The sequence below is a fragment of the Myodes glareolus genome, chromosome 13 (genome assembly GCF_982192425.1).
Source record: "Myodes glareolus chromosome 13, mMyoGla1.1, whole genome shotgun sequence".
Taxonomy (NCBI): Eukaryota; Metazoa; Chordata; class Mammalia; order Rodentia; family Cricetidae; genus Myodes; species Myodes glareolus.
The window spans coordinates 69,342,002-69,367,915 of record NC_142038.1 but is presented as its reverse complement, the minus strand read 5'-3'; positions in this window follow the sequence as shown (position 1 = coordinate 69,367,915).

Genomic DNA, 25,914 nt, shown 5'->3' with positions numbered 1-25,914 from the left:
GGTACTTGTGTTTATATGTATGGGCAGAAAACCACACAAGTGTAGCTCCCCTTTGGCAGGGAGTCTCGCAAAATCAAGAGACATTTTCATAGTTATATCAGGAGACTATTTAATCTGTTTGTTGGAATTCCTATGTGAAACACCATTACCCACTCACACAATAAAAAGCAAAGTTTATTTTACCTGATCCTGACCGTGAGTGCCTTCCCACATGTAAACTTGCTATGTTACTATTAATTCAATCTTAGCTGTGAATTAATAAGATGAGACTTTGGTGATAACAGACTTCTGTAAGTAAAATAGACAAAGATAAATGCACAAAATTACTTCAGCAGAAAGGAAGGGGAGAATACTTCACATTTAAAAGCAAGTTTGAAATGTCAAGGAAATATTTAAGAGTCAACATTTTTGAAAGTACAAATATATACCTTAGGAAAAATATGCTAAATTAAAAAAATACAGAATCTAGAAAATGAGTGTGTGGATTCCAGTACTATAGACAGAAATGTTTATATTTTTTAAAAAAAATGGGGTCAAGGAAATTTGCGAGTGGGTATCCAATGACCAGTTTAACTTGAGACACAACAGTATCCATCCTGGCCCCTGGAAACATGATCCAAAGCCTCTTCTACTGGCTTTGGTTTTGTTGTAGTGGATTTTCATTGTACTTTAATAAATAAAGACTGCCTGAAGATCTGAGAGTAAAACAGTCCCGCTGGTTAACCTTACAGACCAGTAGCTACACTAGTTGCCAAAGAAACGGGGCAGTGCATGCCTTCAATGATGGTGGTCCATGGCTTTAATCGCAGTCCTAGAGAGGAATATTAACTGGGGGAAAACAGCTCTGAGATGAAGTCTCCTTCTGAGATTCCTGGAGGCAGAATCACCATTTCACACTGAGGTCGAGGTAAGAGTCAGTGGCTGGCTGATTTGCTTTTCAGATCTTAAGGTTGAACCCCAATTTCTGACCCTGAGTTTGTATTAATTGTGCAACACTTTTGTGAGTTACAACCTTCTCCATCACAGAGTAACAGTTTCATATATATGAAATGATTCATAATTATATTCTGCTATGATTATAAATTGGTGCTTTGTGCAATAGTCATCAGACACACTTTCTCTGGCAGCACATAGAAGTGAATACAGACACCCATCTGTGCAAAGACAGTCTAAATTGGAGATCTCCATGGGTCATTCCACTTGGAATTCGGTGAACCCCATGAAAGGGAAGAAAGAAAGATTGCAGAAGTCAGAGGGGATGTAGGGCCCCATAAATCCATAACAGACTAAATCAATTAAGCAGGGCTCATACGGGCTCACAGATACTGAAGCAGCAAGAAAAAGAACTGTCCAGGTCTGCACCAAGTTCTTTCTGTGAATGTTGCTGCTGTTAGCTTAGTGTTTTCGTAGGACTCCTAACTGTGGGAACAGCTATTTTTCTGACTCTTTTGCCTGCTCTTGGGACTTTTATCCTGTGATTGGACAGCATCATCCAGCCTTGATATGAGGGTTTTTGCCTTCTTGCATTTTATCTTGTTTGCTGTCTTTTGGAGGTCTGCTCCTTTCTGAAGGAAAATGGAGTAGGAATGGATCTGGATGAGAGAGGAGGTAGGGCTCACTAAAGGCCTGGAGGGAAGGGAACTGTGATCGTGGTGTATTGTACAAGAGAAAATCTATCATCAATCAAAGATAGAAAGAAAAGAAAATGTTGGAGGCAAAGCTTTAGACATGTATGGAAATACAGTTTAGAGTCTTATGTAAAATGAGTAAATTAGAAAGGTGTGATCACATAAACAAGAAAAAAACAATCAGTAATGCTTAACACTAGCGAAGAACTAAAGGAGGAGACTGGAATAACTGGACCAGAGGAAGAAACAAAGATGTGTAGAAAGCTTTTTCCCAACTAATACATTACTTTAGAAATTGTATTTCTGAACTATCAATTATTTATGAAGTTAGAATCCCACTGTTTACAAACATGTAAGATACAAAAAGTCAAAACAGTTATTCCTAAGAAATTCTATATCCAGGGTTTGGTTGAATCTACAAAGATCATTTGCACTGACAAAATAACTAGCCAACCAACTAACTAACTTACCTACAAACCATGACTGAAATTATTGGCCATCAATATGGATAAATATACAAAGTCATTACATGAAATCAATCAATACTCACAATAACATGCATTCAACAGGAAACTAGAAAATAAAAAAGTTCGAGAATATTTAAAGTCATAAGGGTGAGCTAAAAGAAAAACTGGAATTAGTAAATACTCCTAATGATGAAACACAAAAATGTTATGAATAACAAATAGTGTAATCAACATTGAAAACTGACATTTTTAGTGACTATGTTATATAATTGAAGCAAAAATATATTATTTGTGTTCATGTCACCTTTTCAGAAGTTACAAATACAGAAGCAATAGCAAGAAAATAGTGAAAGGAAAGAGGACAGCTTAAGAATGCCTACATAGTACAAAGAATGCATAAACACATTTTGGAAGGAATAAAACATAAAGAGAGTCTATAGTATAACAAAATGTAGCCACTAGCATTAGTAAAATGCAGTGAAGTGTTTATTATCGAAGATTATCTTTGATTTACATAAAAGTCAAGTGGAAATTCAGGCGAATAAGTGTTTTACATAAAGGTTAGCTTTCATGTGAAGATTATGCATGAATAGATTCTCAATCAATTATTTACCAATAAAAGTATTTAAAGAAAATATTAAATAATTTATATGATTGGCCAAGAACCCATGGATGTTTGTAAGGTAGGTGGATATGGATCCTGAAGCCAATTCCCTATGATGATTATATACCATCTAATATCTCATTTGAGACATTTATTTTTATTTAACTAAAAAAATTCTGACAATAATATAATCATAAGAAATATACTATGATTGCATTCATGACTAATATGTGATGACATTTTTTCTGTCTGAAGAGGAAATCACCACCTAAAGGAACTTCATGTATATTTATTTATAAGGAAGAGAAATACTGTTTTGTCTGGTAGAGAAGGAAAAGAAAATTGGCTTTAAAGTAGCTTTATAAAACAGGAAATAAGTAATATAATTCAAATCTAAGCATTTATCCAGACAATTTAGTGACCTAATGAGAAACCATTGTTCGAGATTTGAGAGGTGCTTTTTGATGTATCTAATGAATAAAACAAGATTTCCAGCATTGTAGTTGAGTTATGTGTAAGAGGAAGAAGCTACAAAATTTCTGTCCAGAAATTTTATCCAAACCCTGTTAGGGTTTGACTGTGAAATGACTATCCGGGTTCCAGTGTCTGAACACTTGGTCCAGTAATGGTGATGTTATTGTGGGTTCTTTCTAGTAGGAAATATGGCCTTTGAGGGGGATAGCAGACTGTCTCAACCTGTCTTTGCACATATACGTACTGCTTATGAATCCACTGTGTTGTGCTGCATCCATCCCAGCTGCCATACCTTCCCTGTTGTGATAGGCTGTATTCACAGAAATCTGAGCAAAATGAACATTTACTCTCATAAGTTTCTGACAAGTAAATTGCTACATCAATGAGAAAAAAAACTAATACATATCTTCAATGCAAAGATTTTTGACATCAGATTGCATTCAAATAGTTATGTTTCTAAATAAAATTCTCTCTTTAGCATGGATTTTTCCCACAACTGCATCACTTTTATAGACTATATAGAAGACAACTATCTACAAGAAAACAAAACATTATATGCTTTCATGCCTTGAAATAAGAGAAAGTAGCATTGGTGATGATCATTGACATTCAGGGAAAAAAAATGAAAACATGAGTTTCAGAGATATTATCAGTTGATTTTTACATTTAACTCAAATCAGGTTATTATGGACAGATTTCCAATTCATGATTCATGTTATATATCCACATATCAAAATGTAGGGATGACTAAGATACAAATCTTAGTCACCAAAAGAAGAGGCAAATCTTTCTGTATACTTTACTTTAAAAAGTGACTGTTTTTTTTAGCTAATAATAAACAAATAGTAGTTAATTCTATTTATGGTGTTACTATACTCACCTGAGAAACTATCTTAAAGAACTGTATAGCAGAAAAAGTAATCCATAAGAATATGAAATTGAAATAGAAAATATGAGACTGATTGCACAGTTAGCCATTATACTAGTTAGACAAGAAAGCATGAAAACTAAATTGTGGAGTAAAAGAAGCATTAAAAAAGATAAGGCATATGAGTGTTTGTATAGGAAAGATTTATCACCACCCTTGCGGAGAAATGTAAAATCACCTCCCACTCCATCCATAACCTCCCTCTCTCTCTCCATATGTTTCTCCCACAGAGTATCCATTAAACACTAACACATATGGCCTCATGAGAGTCAAGAAATAGATTGTTTCCACAGCAGTGATGGTAAATGAAGCCTGGGCTATGACTGATATGTGAGGCAATAAATATTTGAATAAATTCCTTTAATAATAAAAAAATTAAAAATTAATCAGTTCCATCTGTTATATTTCTGCACATTTCTTATGTGACTATCTTGATGGATAGAACCAAGTAGAATATTCCTCCTGGATCTTCATGGGGGACATCTATCTGGAATAAAGTTCCCAGATATGTTCTTGCACCCTACTCAGAACTGCTTTCTTCTGGGAAAGTCCTTACTTCTCACTGCCAAACACATCCAATTGCAACTGAAGAGGTTTAGGGAATTTTGCTGGCTGAGACTCTCAAGGTGTTCATCTAGGTTTCATGTATCTTTCCTTTGCCCTCTCCTTATTATATTTCCCTACTTTATATTAAAAAGAATTAAAACAAATTCATAAAGCAATTTCATGTCCCTTCATAAATATTTACTAAAATTAACATTCATAAATTTAATTTTTTTCTGTAAATTTTTTGAAGAATTTCCTGGTCTTGTCATGGGACAGAGTTCAGTTACAAGCAAGAGACTCCCAAATTCTCTACTGCATCCACAGATATGTGCAAACATGTTTCATACACATGCAGAGACAAATGAATAAAATAAATAATCTTAGAAATAATAAAAACACAAAATAAATGCCTTTTGGTGATATATAAAAGTATTAACTATTTTACAGCCTTCACATCACTTTCTCAGATCTTTTAAGATCTTTCCTTTGAAGATTTTTTCAGCCAATTATGAAATTATTCCTTTCAAAGCCTTTGGTTTTATGATCCTGTATGGTCCAACTTTAATATTCTATTGAAGGGACTAATAAAATCACTTTTATTTTTATGTCTGAAACACTAAACTAATACTACTATACTTTGCTTAGAGACATTCACTACATTTTTAATATAAATAATTTCAATAAATTAATTATAAATTAGTACTGAGCACTCTAATATAGCCTTTACACACCATCTTTGGAAAAGAAACTGAATAAAGAATATGATACAATATTGCTCTCTAAACTGTAAATTTTATGTTCCCAGTTAGATTTCTTTTGTCATTGTATTTATTATCATGTCTTCTTCAACCTAAAATCTGTTCATATCCCTCATTGAATTTCCTGAAACTAACACTTTAGAAGATTATTGAGTGACCTATTTTGAAACATTTCTTTAGTGAGAAATTGTTATTGTTTTGTGATGATTAGATTAAATTATGTCCAGGCCAGTATAATACCTCAATGACAAAGTACTTGTGTGAGTGTGTGTTTGTGTTGTATAAGTTGGGAAATTTCCACACATTTCTGTTTTCCAAAACTGGTTATCATTATTGGATTGTAAATATTTACATTCTATGACTGTATTAAATTCATAAATTACTTCTAGGAGATTTTTTTTACATTTGGATATTTTGTGAATAGTCAATTGTATTTCAAGACCACAGAGTTGATTTATTTCTTAGTATCCTATCTTTATAGCTTTTTTATTTTCCTTCCTAATTACAGGAGCTACCACATTAGCACAAATGTTGAACATAATCCGTCAGAGCATAGTCTTCTCTCTGGTTTTCATGATTGAGCTATTGCATCACCATAAGTAGGATATTAGCTATAGCTTTTAATTGAACATCTTTTTATGTTATAGAACAGTTTTTGCTGTAGTTTTTCAGTCTTGCTTTTGCAAGTGAGCTATACTATTGTGGCAGATGTACTGATAAAACCAAAGCATATAGGATGCTGGAAAAGGAAGAAAGGGTTGGGAAACATGAAGTGTTTGAGAGAAATGTAGGTGCAGCCTCGGAGCCATCTTTTTAAACATGGTGTGCATTCAGTCTTGAGGTTAAATATCCAAAATATAAATAATAAATTGTGTGTTCTGGAAAATCATGGTATAAGTTTCCAGAATGATTGCAAGTAGTCTGTTGGCTGTGTGACTAAAGAAGGTTGGCTAAAGGATTAGATATGGAGAAATCATAAACAAACACATACCAAAGGCTCAGAGGGGTTGTGAATTTCAAATAGCACAGCATAAATCATAGGTAGCAAGGTCATAGTCCCTTGACGTTCATCTTTGGTAAAAATGACAGATGTACAAAGACACTAAGAGATAAACAGTGGATTTCTTCTAGAGGTGAAAAAAATAACTGTGTGTTTTATAGTCATTATATTTTTAATAATAAATTTATCTGAAATAAATAGATACTTAACTAGAAAAACAAACTATTTATCAGTTCTTTTTTTTACAAATTTTAGGAAGCATATTAATTTTTATCTGTACTAGACATTGTTGGTGGAGGGAGGGCCTGCTTTTGTTCCCAGCCGCCCTGTTAGCTTACAACTGAAATAATCACACAGAAATTGCATTAATTAAATCACTGCCTGGCCCATTATTTTTAGCCTCTTATTGGCTAATTCTCACATCTTGATCTAACCCATTTCTATCAATCTGTGTAACACCATGAGGTTGTGGCTTACTGGGAAAGATTCTAACTGCTGTCAGTCTCAGGCAGGAGCTTCATGGCATTTGCTAGCTACACTGCCCTTCTTCCAAGCATCCTGTTCTGTCTTCCCCACCTATCTAAGTTCTTCCCTACCAAAAGGTCAAGGCAGTTTCTTTATTCAAACAGTGAAAGCAACATATAGACAGACGAACCTCCTACACCAAGACATAAACTGAGGGTATGTGTGACAAGCACAATACTATGGAGCTACACACTTCAACAATGGTAATTGATCCAAATGGAAAAGCAACTTTGATTTACAGAGACAAAACCTAGCTGTATGTGATATATTCTTGTACATAACATTCTTCTCATTGAGATTTTAATTGTTTTTGTTTATAAAAGATGTAAATTAGTAATTATTTTTGTAATATCTATCTAAATTAGCAATTATGAACATTTTATTCTGACATTTTGACATGAAAAAGCAAGTTGTTGTAGCTACAAATGTTCTCCATTCCACTGGTCTCCCTGGACCAGTTTCTCTCCACCCACCAGGTCCCACTCACTAGCTCCTGTAGCCACTTATGACTAACCAACCGGAGGCTTAATTATTAATTACATACTCTTTGAACTATTAACTGTCTTCTAATTGACTAACCCTTACATGCTAAATTAACCCAATTCTATTATTTTATATTTTGCCACAAGGCTAGTGGTTTTTCACCTCCTACTTCTTGGCACCTACATGGCATATTCCTGACTCTACCTTCTTCCTTCCTCTATCTCTGCTTAGCTTTCCTGCCCTGGTATATTCTGCCCTGCTATAAGCAAAAGCAGCTTCTTTATTAACCAAGGGCAATAAAACATAGCATACAGAGGGTAATCCCACAACAAGTCGGAGAGGAGAAAAGATTTATTTGGTTTACTCTTCTGCATTGTAATCCCTCATTGAAGGAAGTCAGGACAGAAGCTCAAGCAGGTCAGGAACCTTATGGCAGGAACCGATGCTGAGGCCATGGAGTGGTTCTGCTTACTGGCATGCTTCTCATAATTTGCTACGCCTACTTCCTTAAGGAACTCAAGAACAGTGGAATCACCACTTAAAATGAGCTGGGCCCTCCCAGATCAATTGCTAATTTAAAAAAAAATTGCTCTCCAGACTTGCCTACTGCCAGATCTTTTGGAGGCATTTTCTCAACTGAGGCTTCCTCTTCTCTGATGACACTAGCCTATATCAAGTTGACATAAGAACTAGTCAGGACACACGTCCCAACAGATGCCACACTATATATATATATATATGATGTGTATGTTTACACACATATGTGTTTATACACATATACACACATAACATACACCTATATGTATATAATATGTATCCACATAAATAATTTTTTAAAGTTTGATATTTTTGTCTTTAAATTTTAAAAATTTGGTCTTCTTGCACCCAAGTTTGCCTTGCAATCTTGACTACTTCCAATATCCAGGAGGATAACTACATGATTTTCTTCAGGTTCACCTTCTTATTTAGCTTCTCTAGGATCACAAATTACTGACTCACAGACCTTTAACTATGGCTAGAATCCACTTATGAGTGAGTAAGGGGAGATGGTTAGAGAGAAGGGAGAGGGGGAGGATTGGGGATGGCGTGGGGGAATGAGATGTGGGGGAGGAAGGATGGATATGGGAGCAGGCAAGTATACATCTCAACTAAGGGACCCATTTTAGGGTTGGCAAGAGACTTGTTTCTGGAGGGGTTCTCAGGCCCAAGGAGAGGTCCCCAGATTCTTCCCTGGGCAGCAGAGGAGAGGGTGCCTGAACTGGCCTTGGCCCATAACCATACTGATGAATATTTTGCATATCACCATAGAACCTTCTTCTGGCGAAGGATGGAGATAGAGACAGAGACACACATTGAAACACTGGACTTAACTCCCTAGATCCAAATGAGAAGCAGAAGGAGGGAAAACGTGAGCAAGATAAGCAGGACCAGAGGGAACCTTCATCCGACGATGGATGGCAATAGAGACGGAGACCCCCATTGGAGCACTGGACTGAGCCTCCCAAGGTCCAAATGAGGAGCAGAAGGAGGGAGAACATGAAAAAGGAAATCAGGACCGCTAAGGGTGCGTTCACCCACTGATACAAGGGGACTGATCGAATTCGAACTCACCAAGGCCAGCTGGACTGGGATTGAAGGAGCGTGTGATCAAACCGGATTCTCTGAATGTGGCTGACATGGGGGCTGACTGAGAAGCCATTGACAATGGCACTGGGTCTTGTTTTGTCTGCATGTACTGGGTGTTTGGGATCCTAGTCTGTTTGGATGCTCACCTTTCTAGACCTGGAGGGAGAGGGGAGGAACTTGAACTTCCCACAGGGCAGGAAACCCTGACTGCTCTTTGGACTGGAGAGGGAGGAGGAGAGGGAGTGGGGGGGGGGGGAGGAGAGGGAGTGGGGAGAATGGAAGGGTATGGGGAGGAGGGGAGGAAGTGGAAATTTTTATAAACAAACAAATTAATTAATTAATTAACAAAAATTTGATCTTCTTCTTTTAAAATATGGAGTAATGTATGACCCTCGCATTGTTGAGAGTGTTTCCCCTCTTATCTCTGTAATTACTACTATATGTTCTCTGTATGATGTCTATAAAATGAGCCTTCTATCATCATCTTAAGATATCTCAGAAAGACATTTACTAATTCTGTTAATCTGTTCAAGAAATCAAATTTAGGTTTCCCTGATTTTTCTCTGTTGTCTTTCTGCTTTCTTAATCTAAGTTCTGTTGTTTTCATTGTTTCTTTTTTTTCTACTGGAATTTTAATTTCCTTTTCATTCTCTGGTTTCATATAGTAGAAATTTAAGCTATTTACTCTAAACTCCTTTGTAATATGAATATTAAATATTATGAATTTTAAAATAGTCTATTCATTTTCTGCATAGGACAGATTTTATATGCTAGGTTTACTTTTCATTTTTAGACAATTAATATCATATTTTATTTTCCCTTCCCTTAATCTATTCAGATGATAAATATTCAGAAGTGTGATGTTTAGTTTCCTAGTGTAGATTATTGATTCTTTTTCTTTTGTGTAAAGATCTAATAGCCCTGGCTGTTGCCGAGCTTGATCCTCCATTCCTTAGCCTCTCCACTCTGAGATTAAGGGCATGTGCTTCTCTAATTTACCTACATGAACTACAAATTATAATTGTGTCATGTATTAGTTAAATTAGATGAATATATAACATTCACTACAATCAGTATTTTCCATTTATTACTCACTGTGTCTTTCTGGGAACACCTTATTGTGTTGAGCTTCCCAGGTTTAATTGGATTGTTTCCTGTGGGGTTTGTACAGGGACAGTCCTATGCAGTCAAAGTGTGGTAGATCGCATGCTTTTCAAGTTGCTATGGATCCAACTATATTAAGCAGTAATGCATGGTTTACTCTGTCTTCTTGCACTGAGTTTCTTCAATTTTCATTTTTCCCCTTAACCATATCAAAAGCACAAAATTCTTAGAGATATGTTTATACTCCAAAGTATGTAACTGAAACTAGAGGTGAGAATCACATAGGTATTTACTGGTAAGCCCTCCCAGCCCAAAGAGAGGCTGGACAATCGAGCACCATTACCAACAAAGAGCTATACAGCTTACTTCATGCAGCATCTCACATTTCCTTCAACAACTGAAACACTTACATTCCTGTTGGTGACAGTTTTTCTATAGCACTTCTGCATTTCTGCACCCCAAATCTTCACTATACTTTGGTTTTCTTAAAATCATTCAAATTTTTGCATTCATGACAAGGCTTCTTTTTATGTAATTTACATACCCCCAAATACACTCATTAAAACACCCAGTATCACACGGTGCTTACCGTCATGCTTTACTGATTCATACATGATTTCTCCTGCAGGGCAGGCTCCTATGCTAGCAAACTACCCTAAGAAGCCCACACCAGGACTTGCTTACCCAAAAGTTGGGAGCCTCTCAGCCTCCTATCTCTAAATATGATGACATACCCAGAATTAGATGAAGAAAAGCCCTCAAGAACCCTGAAATCCCCCAGCCCTTGCGTCTTTCTGTTTGCCTTGATATATATGTTATTCCTTACTCCGATTAAAAGCCTTTCTCCACACTGGAAAGAGAAAGAGAGAGAAAGAAAGAGAGAGGATTTAATTACTTTCCAAAACAGCTTTGGGTCCTAAATTTTACTTTTTTATGCTTATATATTCAATTTCCTCTAACAGATATTAGTAAATAATCCTCTGGAAAAACCAAATAAATAATGTGAATTTTAAATATAATTAATCTGTTTAACTATTGGTTATTTTCTAATAGCTACAAAGTTCAGGAGTCAGATGATATGAAAATTGAGCAGTAACTACATTTCAAACAAACATTTGAAAAAAACTTTCTAATTTCCTTCCTTCCTTCCTTCCTCCTCCTGCTCCTCCTCCGCCTCCTTTTCTTTTTTTCTTTCTTTCTTTCTTTTATATTAATTGTGTTTGCTTTCATTTTTGTGTTTCGAGAGAAGTGTCACTGGGTAATCCAGACTAGTCTTGAATTTATTATATAGAGAAGGACAGCTTCAAATTCAAAGCACGTCTTCTGCCTCAGACTCCAAGTGTTGGGATTATACTCATGAACTACCACAACAGATAACAATTAATTACATTATAGATAGAGTTCTGCAAAGATTTGAAATGAGTCTGGAATCAGGAAAATTACTCCTATGAAAAAAGTTCAAAATAAAATACTAAAATGTAGAAATATATATATATATATATAATATATATGATACATAGTGATTAGGAGTAAATCTGTAGGAATTAATTTTATTTCCAACTTAATTGTAATAATGAATATTAAGGGTACCACTGAGATACAGTTTGAATGTGTCTGCGAGGGTTTTTGCAGAGATGATTACCTAATAAATTAAAACATTCCCCAGACTGGTCCCCAACAAATAGGCTTAATGCTTCGTCATGAATAAAAAGAGAAAGAGATTTAACACTAGTCTTCTCCACTGTCTGCTTCTTGGATGTACACATACGGTGACAAGTTGCCTTACAGTCCCACCTCTGCTACCTGTCTGTGTCTCCTCAATCTGGGAGGCAAAATGAAACCTGCCTAAAGACATTTCTTTGGCCAGGTATTTAGCCATGGTACAGAGAAAGTAAAAGATTTCAGAAGTGGCATGGTGTGGGAGAATTGTCTATATTCTGTCAATCAGGTTTTAAATAAACGCTGATTGGCCAGGCAGGAGGTGTAGGTGGGAAAACCAGGCAGAAAGTGGAAATGATGCAAGGAGAGCAGGAGAATTCTGGGGAGGAGGAAGTTGATTCCTCCCACTCCTGCCCAGATCACCGAAGCAACAGGATGTGAGCTGCCCTACTGAAAAAGGTACTGAGCCACATGGCTAACATAGATCAGAAAAATGGGTTAATCAAGATGTGAGAGTTAGCCGGTAAGAGGCTAGACCTAATGGGCCAATCAGTTTTATAACGTACAGAGATTTCAGTGTGGTTGATTTTCTCTGGGGCCTGCCGGCTGTGGGGTACCAGGCGGGACAGAAAACACAAACAAGCAGGGTCCTACATGTTACATAATGGCGCCCATGTGGATAACTACATCCACAGAAAGTCAGAGAAAGCTTGGGAAAGACTAGAGTAAAGCATTTCATTTTTCAGCTGTAGCAGGAAAAAAGCTGCACTGTTTTAAAATGCTGGCTTTCTGGGCCGTCCTGCCAGGGAAAACTCTTGACTTTCAAGCAGGCAGTCCAGACTATGGAAACAATGTTGCAGCTTGCTTCCTGGCAAGGACCTTAAATCGCCTTAAGAGCTTTTGACTGTTGTTTTCTCCATATTTCTTAGCAAATTAAAGACCCATTTGGTCAAAAAAAGAGAAATATACAATAAAGAGAAATTCAAAGAGTAAGAAAACCTCTAAATGGTTTTCATTATGTTAAAAATATATACAGACTAAAGGTTAAAGTTCTCAAACTAAAAAAAAAAAAAAAGAAAAGAAAGAAAGAAAGAAAGAAAGAACAAAAGAACAAGTAGCCTGGGAGGCAGAGACAGAAGGATCTCTGGGAGTTCAAAGATAGCCTGGTCTACAGAGTTATCCCAGGACAAAGATATGCAGAGAACCTGTCTCAAAAAGCCAAAAGTTAAAAGTAAAAATAAAAGAAATAGAGGTTAAAATAAAGCTGCATAAAGATGAAAAATACACAGAGAATCTTGATACTGTATGCTATTATGCTCTCTTTGAATTGTTTGAATGCTGAGGAAGGAGCAACAGCTGCTAAAAGATATTTGCTTATAAATGCTGCAGAATTAATCCAAGATAGGTATTTTGAAAATACCTCGGCTTCAGAATTGAAGTCAAAAGGTATGTTACTTTGGACAAGAGATTTTGCTTTTGTTTCCACAGAAAATGAGAGGCTCTGGATTTATTCAGAGTTAAGAAAAATCATCTTTGACCAAGGGAGACCACGTGAGCAATCTCCTGTAGGAACAGATGGCCCAGATGTCTGAGTTCTTCATCCAGAACAGATTCAAGACTGCTGCCTGAGATGATCAAGACTCACAGGATACTTCAGTCAGGACTTGATCACAACTCTAAATTTTCTTTAGGTCCCCATAAGATTATCAGCGCCCCCAACCAGCAGGAAGTAGCCTGAAATACTACACCCACATTCCCAAAAAAATTGACTATGGATATTTTCCTTTGTTTTTTAAAAAAAGAGGGGGAAGTGGTGCAGGAGAATTGTCTGTATTCTGTTAATCATGTTTTAAATAAACGCTGATTGGCCAGGCAGGAGGTGTAGGTAGGAAAACCAGACAGGAAGTGGAAATGATGCAAGGAGAGCAGGAGAATTCTGGGGAGGAGGAAGTTGATTCCTCCCACTCCTGCCCAGATCACCGAAGCAGCAGGATGTGAGCTGCCCTACTGAAAAAGGTACTGAGCCACATGGCTAATATAGATCAGAAAAATGGGTTAATCAAGATGTGAGAGTTAGCCAGTAAGAGGCTAGACCTAATGGGCCAATCAGCTTTATAACTGATAGAGATCTCAGTGTGATTATTCTCTGGGACAAAACAACTGGGGGCCGGGCAGGACAGAAACAAAAACAAGCAGTCCCCTCATGTTACAGTGGCATGTATTTTTCAACTGAAAATTCAACTAAAAAAGCTGTAGACTCCTCCAGTCATAGTCTAAAATAAACAAGCCTCCTTTAGACACTTTCTTTATCACAAGTATTCTGAAAATGCCATGGTTTTGATGTCAACATTGTCAAGGATGCTATTTCATAACAATGACCATACATCATTTAAAATATACCCACCCCACTGAATGGATATCAGAAACAAAATGTATACTTTTCAGTGTAAGAGATTTATTTTCATCATCAATTTCTGAGATAATTATAAGATTTAAATATTTGGCATGTATGTCTTTATATCTAGGTCAATTTTCTTATTCTTCATAACTCTGGGTTATGAAGAGTCAGCTATGACTCTGCTGTCAGAAATATTTACACCACTGTGGATTGAAACCCTTTACACAATCTGTGTCAAAAAATACTCATAAAACATCTAAAACACAGATATCTATATATTCAGTCAAACATGAGAAAAGTGCTTCAGATGATAGATTGATGGTAGATAGTAGATGATAGATATTAGGCAGGTAAATGTAAAGATATAATATCAAAATAAAATTATATAATATCCTCTCCTCCTCCCTATATCCCTTATGTCCCAACTAATGATGCCTCCTAAATTCAAGGCTTTCTTCTTTTTAACCATTGTTCTTTTATATACACATTAATTAATTAATTAATTAATTAATATGTATATACCACATTCTGAGTCTATTTAATGTTACTTACATTTGGTATTGGATAACCAATCAATAGAGTCATCACTGGGTATGTCTAATTCTCTCTTACCAACAGTTGTTAATTGCCTGTAACTCTTTATCTATCTGATTTAGAAGGAAACAGTTAATCAAAGAAGGACAATGACATTTGTCTTCTGTGTCAAACCCATAATTTTCCTAATTCACCCTGTCTTGATAATTACATTTATCCACCACTCAAGTTTTGTATGGTGATATTTTCTTCACTTTTTCCCATTGTATGCATGAAAATTGCATTCCTTTGTTTTTATGACAATATCAAGTTCTTCTTTAAATGATTTTAGATGAATTATTGATTTGGAAAATATAATGACCAGTATTAATTGCTAGAAGAATGTTATAAAAGTGAATTTACTCATATAAACAGTTACTGATAAGAAAATCAGTCAATTAGTTTGGAGAATTGTTAAGTAAAGGTCAAATTACCAAGTTTTGCAATGAATTCAAAATAAACCAATACTCAGTTACAGGCAGTTTTGCCTTTATGAGTGTAATATAAGAAGACAAAGCACTTCTGTAAGTTTATAAGTTTAAGGTAAAATTATTTTCAAGATTATAATCAACCCTTTCTAAATAATCTTTTTATGATTAGATAACTTATAAGAATTCTATAGGTTTTTTTGGTATTGTTTTTGTTTGTTTATTTGTTAAAACTCATTGTATTTTTCAGGTCTTCAACTTAAAAATCATTATTATGTATCTTAAAATTAGACATCTATTTTACTTGTATTGATTCTTTATATTTTTTGTTTTGAGATTATAATACATTTCCTTCTTCCCTTTCTTTCCACTAAACCACCAAATCGTCCTTTGCTTTTCCTTGCTCTTTTCCAAATTAATTGTTGTTGCATATTTTTATATATTTGTAAATATACAAATATATGCTTGTAAATACACAAATATACAGATATAATTTTGTAAATAAATAAAAACTACATCTGCTAAGTTTTTACCGTGTTACCTGCATAATCAGGCTAACCTTCACCTAGAGAAGAATATGCAGAATCTGACTGCAGGGCTGCAGAACTTGGATGTGGTATGTCTCTTTATTCTTCAATGGAGTTGTCCATGGCACATGTATTGACTTAGAATATACGCATTTTGATTAAACACTGTCTTAACACTAATATAATGAAATTTTCCTGTTGGAAATCTAAGTGGGTACAACTGTATCATACTTAGCCTAGTGTTCAATGAGAGACATGCAGCCTGGTCACTTGGCTACAGGCTTCATAAAAATACTAGGCAAGAGCAGCAATCTCCAGATGACCATGCATCACTGTGCTTTACTGACAACAAATGAGCCATCCAGAGGAGGATGACCATAACTGTCAAACTATGACATCATTGGATAAATAAATGCATATTTCAAACCACCAAGTTGATTTACTTTGCAAAGAAATATACAAATGAGACAGTTAATAGCAATTTACAAAGATTTATAAACTTATACAATTTATACTAGCAGCAGGTTGCCAGATGATTTGGGAGAAATTATTAGAATTGAAGATAGAAATGTAAATTTTACTATGGTGATTTAAAATGTGGTTAGAAGGTGATAACAAAACCTTGGATTGACAACAAATGGATATAGTTCACCTGAATTCCATCAAAGTAAATCAAAGAACATTTCTGTTTTATCAATATTAAGAAATCTGTGGGCATTGCTATAAAACTTAAAGTACATATTTCACAGGAAAGTGGTTAATACCAACTAGCATTTAAACAGATTAATTTAGTTTTATAAACCCATAACTCTGATCTCTACTTCACATTTAGTAAATTTGAAATTTTGATAATAAATGCAGTCAAATTTTACAGAATATTATCTTTTAGATTATTAATTTTTATTGAGCTCTACATTTTTACTCTGCTCCCCTCCCTGCAGAATATTATCTTTAAAATACTTTAAAAGTGTATTCACTGTTACTATTTGATTTTAGATTTCAACTTTCTTCTCTTAAATTTACACAAACCAAATTGCCAAGTCTTTCTCATCACAGCCACAGAAAGAAATAAATGTTTTTTTTTTTTTCATGAAATGTTATCTCTCTTTGGAGAGCCACCTAATATTTCTGGAAAGACAGAAGGCAAATTCCAGGAAATCAAATCAAAGAATATATTTTGTGACAAATGTAGAAAAATTTTATGTAAGTATTAGGGTCAGTTCTTAAACATTACATATGCACATCAGAAAAAAAAGATAGTATTGTCTAAATTTAGACTTAGCTACTTATGCTTTAGGTTTGGACAAAACACTTATCCTGCATCTCTCTCTACAGCTGTGCAGTGAGAGTGGAGTTAGATCATATTTTTAATGGCACTGTGGATCAGACCCCGGGCCTTGTTCGTGCTGTGCTAGTCAAGATGTAGACTTGAGAAAGAGTCTCTCTGTGTAGCTTAGGCATAAAGCCTCGTTCCAAGGACTTTATTCCTTCAGGGTCTTTTATTATAAATTTTGTAATGCCCTACCTACAGTAATGTTTAATTTAGCAATGCTATCTCAGCCACATGAATATTTCTTGTTTGCTTGTATAATTATATACACATTAAATGACTAAATCACGAAGTACTGGGTGTTATTTGTGGGTGTAAGAAATGAATAGACTAGACATCTGTTCATACCATCTATTCAATATAAGCAGCTTCACAATCGATATCATGTGGTCAACTGTCAGGAAAATGTAACCAAGACAAATCACCACAGTCCCACATTTAACCTTAATATTGATTTGCCCTCTTTGATTTATAAAATATATCATGGTTTCCAATTAATGTCATTCAGTTGTATTTTATTCCCTGAGTGTTTGAAGAGTTTAATTATTGATGCATTTTAATGACAATCATATTACATATCCAATTTGCTTCCTGAAAAGTTTAACATATAAGTATAAATATTATTAACATACTAACATATATGAATATTATTTTTGTTAGTTTATAAACCATTTCATGGGTGAGAAATAATCTAATATATATGCATATATAAAATATGTTGATTCTTACTTTGCTTTTTATTATTAAAAATGTTATAGGTAAAATTACCTGATCAGGGAAATGTGATACAATCCCAAAAAAGATGAGTTTATTCAGGGTTGTGTCCTGAAAATACATAGTTATTGCATACTTAAAGAGTTCAGAATAAAAGTCCAAAATATAAAAGTTTCCAAGTTTGAGAGTTTGGAGAGAGGAACAGGAGGGGAAAAATGATGAAATAATATTGTAATCAGAAAATAAAAGTAAAATAAATGAATCGTTAATCAAAATAGAAGTATCAACACTCCAGGCACACTTCAAAGTTCCCTTCATTAGTGTAATCTTTTGTTTAAAATATTTTCTTACAAACCAAAGTGAAACTGCATCTACCCAACTCTTCAGTTATTAGGTAAAGTACCATTAAGGAACGCATACCTTTTTAAAAAAATATTTATTTATTTTAAAAATTTATCTTTTTTCATTTTACATACCAATCTCAATTCCTCCTCTTCCCTTCCTCTCACTCCCTCCACCTTCTCCCCCATCCCATCCCCCCATCTACTCATCAGAAAGGTAAGCCTTCCCAAGGGGAGTCAACAAAGTCTAGTACATTGTTTGAGGCAGGACCAAGGTCCTCCTCACTATATCTAGGCTAAGCAAGGTATCCCTCCAAAGAGAATGAGTTCTAAAAAGCCAGTACATCAGTAAGGATGAATCCTGTTCTCACTGCCTCACAGTCTTGTCCCAGTCATACAACTGTCAACCACTTTCAGAGGGCAGAGTTTGGCTCCATGCTGGTTCCTCACTGTCAGACCAGAGCTGGTGGGCTCCCATTAGCTCCTCAGATAAGCTAGTTCAGTGGGTACAGCCTTTAAAATGAGAAGTTCCTAGAAAGTCAATATGATTTATTTTATTTTTTATTCATTTTATATTCCAACCCCAGTTCTTCCTCCTCACCCTCTTTCTTCCCTCCTGCCTCCCCCAGACCATTTCCCATCCATTCCCAGTGTGATTTAATAGTTATCAATACAGTAGATATAAACTCTAAAAATTAAAGGAATGTTTAGATACTAGAATTAGTACTGAAGGGATTTGTCATATTCAAAAGGCAAAGTTAAGACTAGAGATGTCGCTCAATGGTAGCACATTTGCTTGACTTTCATGAATTTCTAGGTCCTATCCCTATCACCAGAACAATGGAGGAGAAGGATGGGGAGGAGAATTCACAACACTTTCCATGCCTACGTCTTACTCCAATCTAACTCATATGTTGAGATGCTGAGATATAACTCCAGTTATTATTTTTTTGAAAAGTACTATCGAAGATTTACACAGTAACCAGTATAAGATAATCATGTATTTAGACTGATTCAAATAAACTAGGAGAAGGTCTTTCAAGATGGCAAGAAAGACTGTGTGGCTAAAATATGCTCTTGCTCAGTTTTCAGAAAAGAAGCTGCAACAAGGAACGTTCAAAGACAGCAGCAACTACATGGCAAATCGAAATGAACCAGAGTAAGCAAGCCTCTTGTGCAAGGTGTTAATTCCATGCTCAGCAAGACTCTGGTTATCCCCCTGCTCAATCTCTGATTGCTTGCCAGTTTCCAAGAGCTGAAGAGCTTCGTGACCACATGTTCCTGATGCAAAAAACTACCTCAGTCTTAGCTCAGAAGTAATTGCACTAAACACAGACTTAAAACTTTGAAACTTTGAACCAACGTAAGTTTTAATTTTCTTGAGCTCATTTTCTCTGCATGTTTTCTCAATGAAAACGTAATTGTACTAGCAAAGGTTTAATTCCACAACTCTTCAGTTCCTTGGTTTCTCATTATTCAAATCCAGCAAACAAAAATAGTATGGCATGATAGCTCATACATACCCTTAACTCCAAATCTGGAGGTAGAGATGGGTGGTTCCTTATGAGTTCAAGTATAGTTCATTATAGCAAGGCTGTATAGTGAGATCTTGTCTCAAAACACAAAACCAAAATCATAAAACAAAACAACACCAAAGAGGATGCCTTTAATGTTACTTACTCAACGATATGTTTAGGAAATAACATAAAGTAATAATTTAAGAATATAATACAAGTTCATAAATTCTTGGTTTGTTTTGCTTATTTTAATGTTTGTGTTTCAGTGTCTTTATAATAGAAACTCATCCAACACTTTGAATTTCATTGTGTCTGACAAGTACTGTCATTTAGATATATTAATTAAAATTTTCTATTCACGTAACACCAATCAGACATTGAAATCAAGGAGTCTCAAATAAAAGTACATTTAATGTATTTGAAAAGTATTGTAATCATTTGTTTGCCAATTCCAGCTCATAACTCCAACTAACCCAGGTCTTTCCAAAAGGCTCTTTAAATACTAGTAAGTAATTGAGTAAGAAAGACTGGATCCAAACATATGCAAGGAATTTGCATGTCACCATACCATGAGTGATGTTGAGAAAAGGCAAGGCAGAAACGAAGGATATGAGAAGAAAGATAATGTAGCATTCTGTTTCTTTTCTCAGCTTTCTGAGTTTATCTCTGGTGCCACACCTTTCTCACCAATACAGACTGTGTCTGGTGAAAGGGTTAGCAAAGTAAACCACTCATTAAATTGTTTTGCCAGGTCTTCTGGTCACAGAAATGCAAAGTAACTAATATTTGTGTTTTCTATATTATTCTTTTCTACTTTCTTAAGGTTTCTGAACAACTCTTAAGACACAGAAGGGATCATATCAAAAACCACACCTTATAGTACATGATGTTAATATAAAATTTTGGGAGCCGTCTCTAAAGATTCAAATAGATTTAGGAGATTTTATAATTTTTTGAATGTTATGATATGTGTGTGTGTGTGATTGTGTGTATAATTAGGTTTACCTTTAAATTACCTAGTTATTAGATAATATTATGATCGGTTCCATGAAGTTTTGATATAATGAGAAAGGAAGAATACTACTTAGAAAGAAAATATATTTTTATATGTCTCTCAAATTGAAATTGGAAACCTAGAAATGTAAGGGATGGTCAAATTGCAGAGAAACTGCTAAGTTGGTAAAAGTGATTGTCAGTGTCTGTCTCAAGCTCAAATTAGTTGATACCAAATATTTAAATCAGATCAATACTATATGCCAAATGAAGGTTAACTGAAAATGACCAGGAAATTTAGTAGTCATTGTACTTTTATATTTTCATACTACCAAATCATTTAATAAAATATTTAAAGTGAATTCTGCTACTTATGACATATGAGAAAATCAAATAAACACTTTTGATCATCATTGTAACTGGACTCTGTATTTTCAAAGATTTGCAGTACTAAATTCATTTCTAACCCCAAATTTAGGGTAGTGGTGTGTTGTCAGTTATCCAGGGGCACAAAGACACGGAACAACTGTTCTATTCAGCAAACCTTTCCGTCTGAAGCTGAACATGGCAGTGTTCTACTTGCTAATTCCAGCCCTCATGTATAAACAATTGCTCTTTCCATCATTGGCTTCAAAGTATGTGTTCTTATATATGTGTTTTTCTATTGACTTGTTTCTGTTTAATATAGCCTTCAAGTATAGAAACAAAGTGCTGCCTAGTGTTTTTAAATGCAAGAAGAATGTAATTTGCCTAACAGATGAACTGCATCTTGTTAGTTAATCCTGTTCAGGCATGATCATAAACAATTTTGATTGTAAGTTAATGCTAGTATATAAACAATATACATTAAATAAAAATTAAAGTAAATGTATGTATTGTTCACATGAGAAGAAATTGGGGATTCGAGACCCACAAGAACCTAGTTCTGTTTTTACCTTGGCATAAATGCTATTCACCAGCATATTGCCTCAAGGGACCCTTAGAGTGTGAGTCAGACTGGGCTATGCCTCTAACATATTATCATTTGCAGTTGTCAGAAGGAAGTAAAATAGACTCCAGTTCAAATTAAAGAGGCATTTTTTTTGTATAATGGTACCCTGCTTGTCTTAGTACCACAAATCATCCTAAGCAGGCTGCATAAACAGTTTTTATTTTTGAATTTTTTAAAATTTAAAATAAAATAGACCTCTATATGTATATATAATATGTGTGTATATATGTGTATGTGTTATATTTTATCATATAAACCCCTCAATCTCTCTTCCATTTCCCCTACCCCCCCTCGTATCACCTTCATGTCCAACTAACAATTTTTTAAATTTGTTATTTATTTTTATTTATTTTGACATACTGAATCTAGTTTGTACTGTCTATATGCTCATGGTCACTGATCACCAAATTTTTGAGGATAACCTAATAGATGATAGTTTAATTTCCATTCTGTAATGATAGGGTGAAAACTAAATACACCTGATCTTCTTGCCCAACCTGAAGAGTAAAGAATGTAATAGTAACAGTCCCACAATTTCCTAGGTGCCAGTTCTGAAGCATCCAACTCAGTTTAATGGAAGAATTCTGATGAGTAATATTTCCAAAAGAAGGCACAGTGATAATGCTAGTTATGTTATATTTCATTATTAATTTATTGACAAATAATTAAATATTGCAACATTTATTTCTTATACTAGTGTTTGATAGGTAAGAACCCAGGAGATTGTAGTAGGATGATTCTGGCTCAGGTCTGCTCATTAGCAATCAAGTAATAACCAAGGCCACTGTACTGAAATTGTAGATATCCAGAGGCACCTGAAGCCAAAGAATTGGCTTCTATGTTCACTGAAATTTTTGATGATGATATTCTGATTCATGAAAAGAGATTGGTAACCTTCTACTACCATTCTTAATCACAGAGATCTCTCCATTGCTTGACCAAATGTTCTTGGCACCTGATCTTTCTTAGAATTTGTAGGTATGAAAAATGGAAAGGGCACAGTAATATAACAGAAGTGGTTGCCCTTTAGAACCAAAAAAACTTGGAAGTGGTTAAGCATTATTTATGCCATATCTTGTTGCTCACACAAAGTCTGGTGCAAAATGGGAAGAACAAAACAAAACTGCACAAAACAAAAAGTACCATGAGGTACCCAGTGGTAATATTCTTACCACTGGCTACTATAATTGTAATGCTTGAATAATTTCATTAGTCTATATCAAATCTTTTGAGTAGGAATAAAAAAAAATAGTGAAAATTTTAAAGGAGGAAAATGCAAAAAAAGTAAAGGAAGAGACAATTCAGTATCTAGCCTAGAATTAGACAGAGATAGCCTTAATTGACAAAATTCAGACCAATGATGTGGTGAAGCTGATGAAGACAGTCATGTGCAAGGGTTAAGGTTTAATGGGAGGAAGAAAGGGAAAAGGTGGAGAGAGAGATAACACTAGCATTAGATAACATTTGCTTTTGAGAAAATGTAACCAGCAGAGAATTTTGTCTTATAAAATCAAAAGCTTAAACAACAGGAAGCTTATAAATTTAAAGTTAGTTAATACATGGTCTAAAAGTTCAAACATTTATTTTTAGCTAAATATTTATATGTTTTACATCAAATACATGTTACACAATCATTACATGTACCTAAATTTGTGACCCATCATTATATCAAGGACTTTCTCATCGAATTTCTAGATCCATCCAATGTCTGGACAGACTTATCAAATATCTTGAAACTACTTCCCTGAAATACCCGGATTCTAAGAAGAAATGTGCTATTTAGTTCTCCTTCTTCACCTTATTTGAGAATTTGTATTTCCTGAATTCTTTTGTTGAACTGTTCAAAAATAACAAGTATGAGAGAAATCATGAGAACGTGTTAAAGTCTTAGCTTTTAGCACAGGAGCTGAGAGCACAGACCAGTGCTAAAGTGCCTGTCTGCAATGGGGGAGGCATGGGCTCTAATCCCTAGCAACATAAAATCAAATAAAACAAGAGAGAAGGGAAAGGAAGAATAACCAAGTAAATGCCTAGTACTGAGCTTTGTAAGACATTTTTTCACCCGTTTTATAAGGGAATCACTTTAATTTACCATAGTTTTCTACCTTGTTTTCCAAACTCATGTTCTGAAGGAAGTATTAAGAGTTATAAATGTCCAGGAAATTCCACCTCAATTTTGTAAGACTGTTCAACATTGAGAATTCCTTTACCACAAGCATTGCATTATGTTGAGTTATAGATAAATATTTCACATGCACAATAACTCCACTGTAGAGGCAAACTGGCACTACCTGATAGACTCAGTTATTTAGAGTCTTGGCTTTAAACAAGACTTGACACATTCAGAGCCATCCCCTGAGGTATAGTGGTGTATCAAGCTCAATCCGTTTATAGCAGTGGTTAAGAAATCTCATTATCTGTTATCTATTGGTTTGACGAGTTTTGGATGTGAAAGAAGTTAAATCAGCTTTTATATTGTAGGATATTCATAATTAATAGGAATCACTTCAATCCTTTTCTTCCCTATCATATTATTGAATGTATCCGGGTTTATCACTCAGATTAATTTGATTCACTATTTTGTGTTGACAGCTACTCACTTTTATGACACATGAATGGGTGCAACTTGAGCTTTTTGCCTCAAGACAAATTCTAAAATATTTTTCTCAATTTAAAATAAAGCAATACTAAATATATTTTGCCCTAATAGCCAGAGCCATATTGGAATTAGCAGTGACAATGGGATGCCTTGAACATCAAGAGGCATTATTCTTTCTAGTCTCCACTTCAGCCTTCTTTTACCTTTCTATATGTCTAGACAAATGTGATTAACCTAAATAATAAATTTCTGAGAACTACAGTTTCTGATTAAGTCAGGCAACAAGACCCCATCACATATCAGCAGATGTCACCACCATGACGGGATCTCTGAAAGTTTATTATTTTCACTTGACTTTCTCTATAAGTAATTTTTATCTTGTATAGGAGTCTCATATATGAATGCATTCAGATGATACATAAAGACAGTGAAATCTAGTCAATTGATTATTTGAGAACTACCTTTAAAAACTCTGAAATTTCTTTCTGAATTAATTTGTCATCTGTTACACAAATAAGTAAAATTGAAATTAATCGATATCAAATATATACGACAGGACATACCCGAGCTCTTCCATCACTTTAACCTACTTTCCTTAGTGAATATTTAATGATTGTTCCTCAGACTTATACAGACACTTTGACTGATAAGTATCATTTGGTTATTAAAAATCAATAATGAGCTCAAAAAAGCCATTGTGAAAATATATAATTTTTTTCTGAGCGATTAGGGTTTACATGGATAAAGATACTAAAATTAGAAGTGAGAGAAAAATTTAAAGATAATTAGATGCAGTTAGTTATCATTAGCCGGTACACTCAGAGAACCAACAACTGAAGATTCTCAGAATGTTTCTGAGTCAATCTGTATTTTGTGAAGGCTGCAAGAAAATATTGACTCTGAACTGAGATTAGAGGTAGTAAATGAAGGTAAGTATTTTAAAGGCAAAATGATGCTAGGTAGACAATGGGTTAAACTTATGTCAATGCAGAGCCCGCACAAATATGTGAAAGTGGTGATAAGGATACAGATGGCAGACAGGTCAGAATGATATGGGGCCACTGTGATGGAGGCTAATAGGAAAGGACAAGAAGATTTATCTGAAAATGCTGGAGCAAATGCTTTAGCCTGGTTCTTTCCTTCTGTGTTTATCACCAGCATGACTGTGCTACTTTATTTCCACCACTGCTTGAAGCTGATATTCCCTTTCTACTCTCAGCATCGACACCTGTCAGACTCAGACTGGATAACTACAATCTCCTCTCTCCTGGACGTCCTAGTGTGAGCAGATGCTGTGATATCTCAAATTGTTACTTGTTACAATAAGAAGTACAAAGCTTATGAAATGTGTTCTGGTAAGGGAAAATAAGTCTAGGTCATTTTCTAAAGCAGCAGCTACGAGAAGAATTAGCCATTATTAGTTACCTTTGTATGGCTATGACCACATTACCCTAAAGGTCCATTTTAAGGGAGATAAGATTGATTTTCACGCATAGTTTTAGAGTGTTTCTATTAGTCGTGGCAGAGAAGGCATGATGGATCAGCTCTCCTCATGGTTGTGAAAGTATGGGGTCAAGGTACCTCACATTAAGAACCAGGATGCAGAGACAAGACTGGATCCCTGCCCTGATGACCTACTCCTACAAAGTAATTTCCTCTCCCTGAAGGTTCCATAATCTCAAAATGGCACCAACAGCTGAA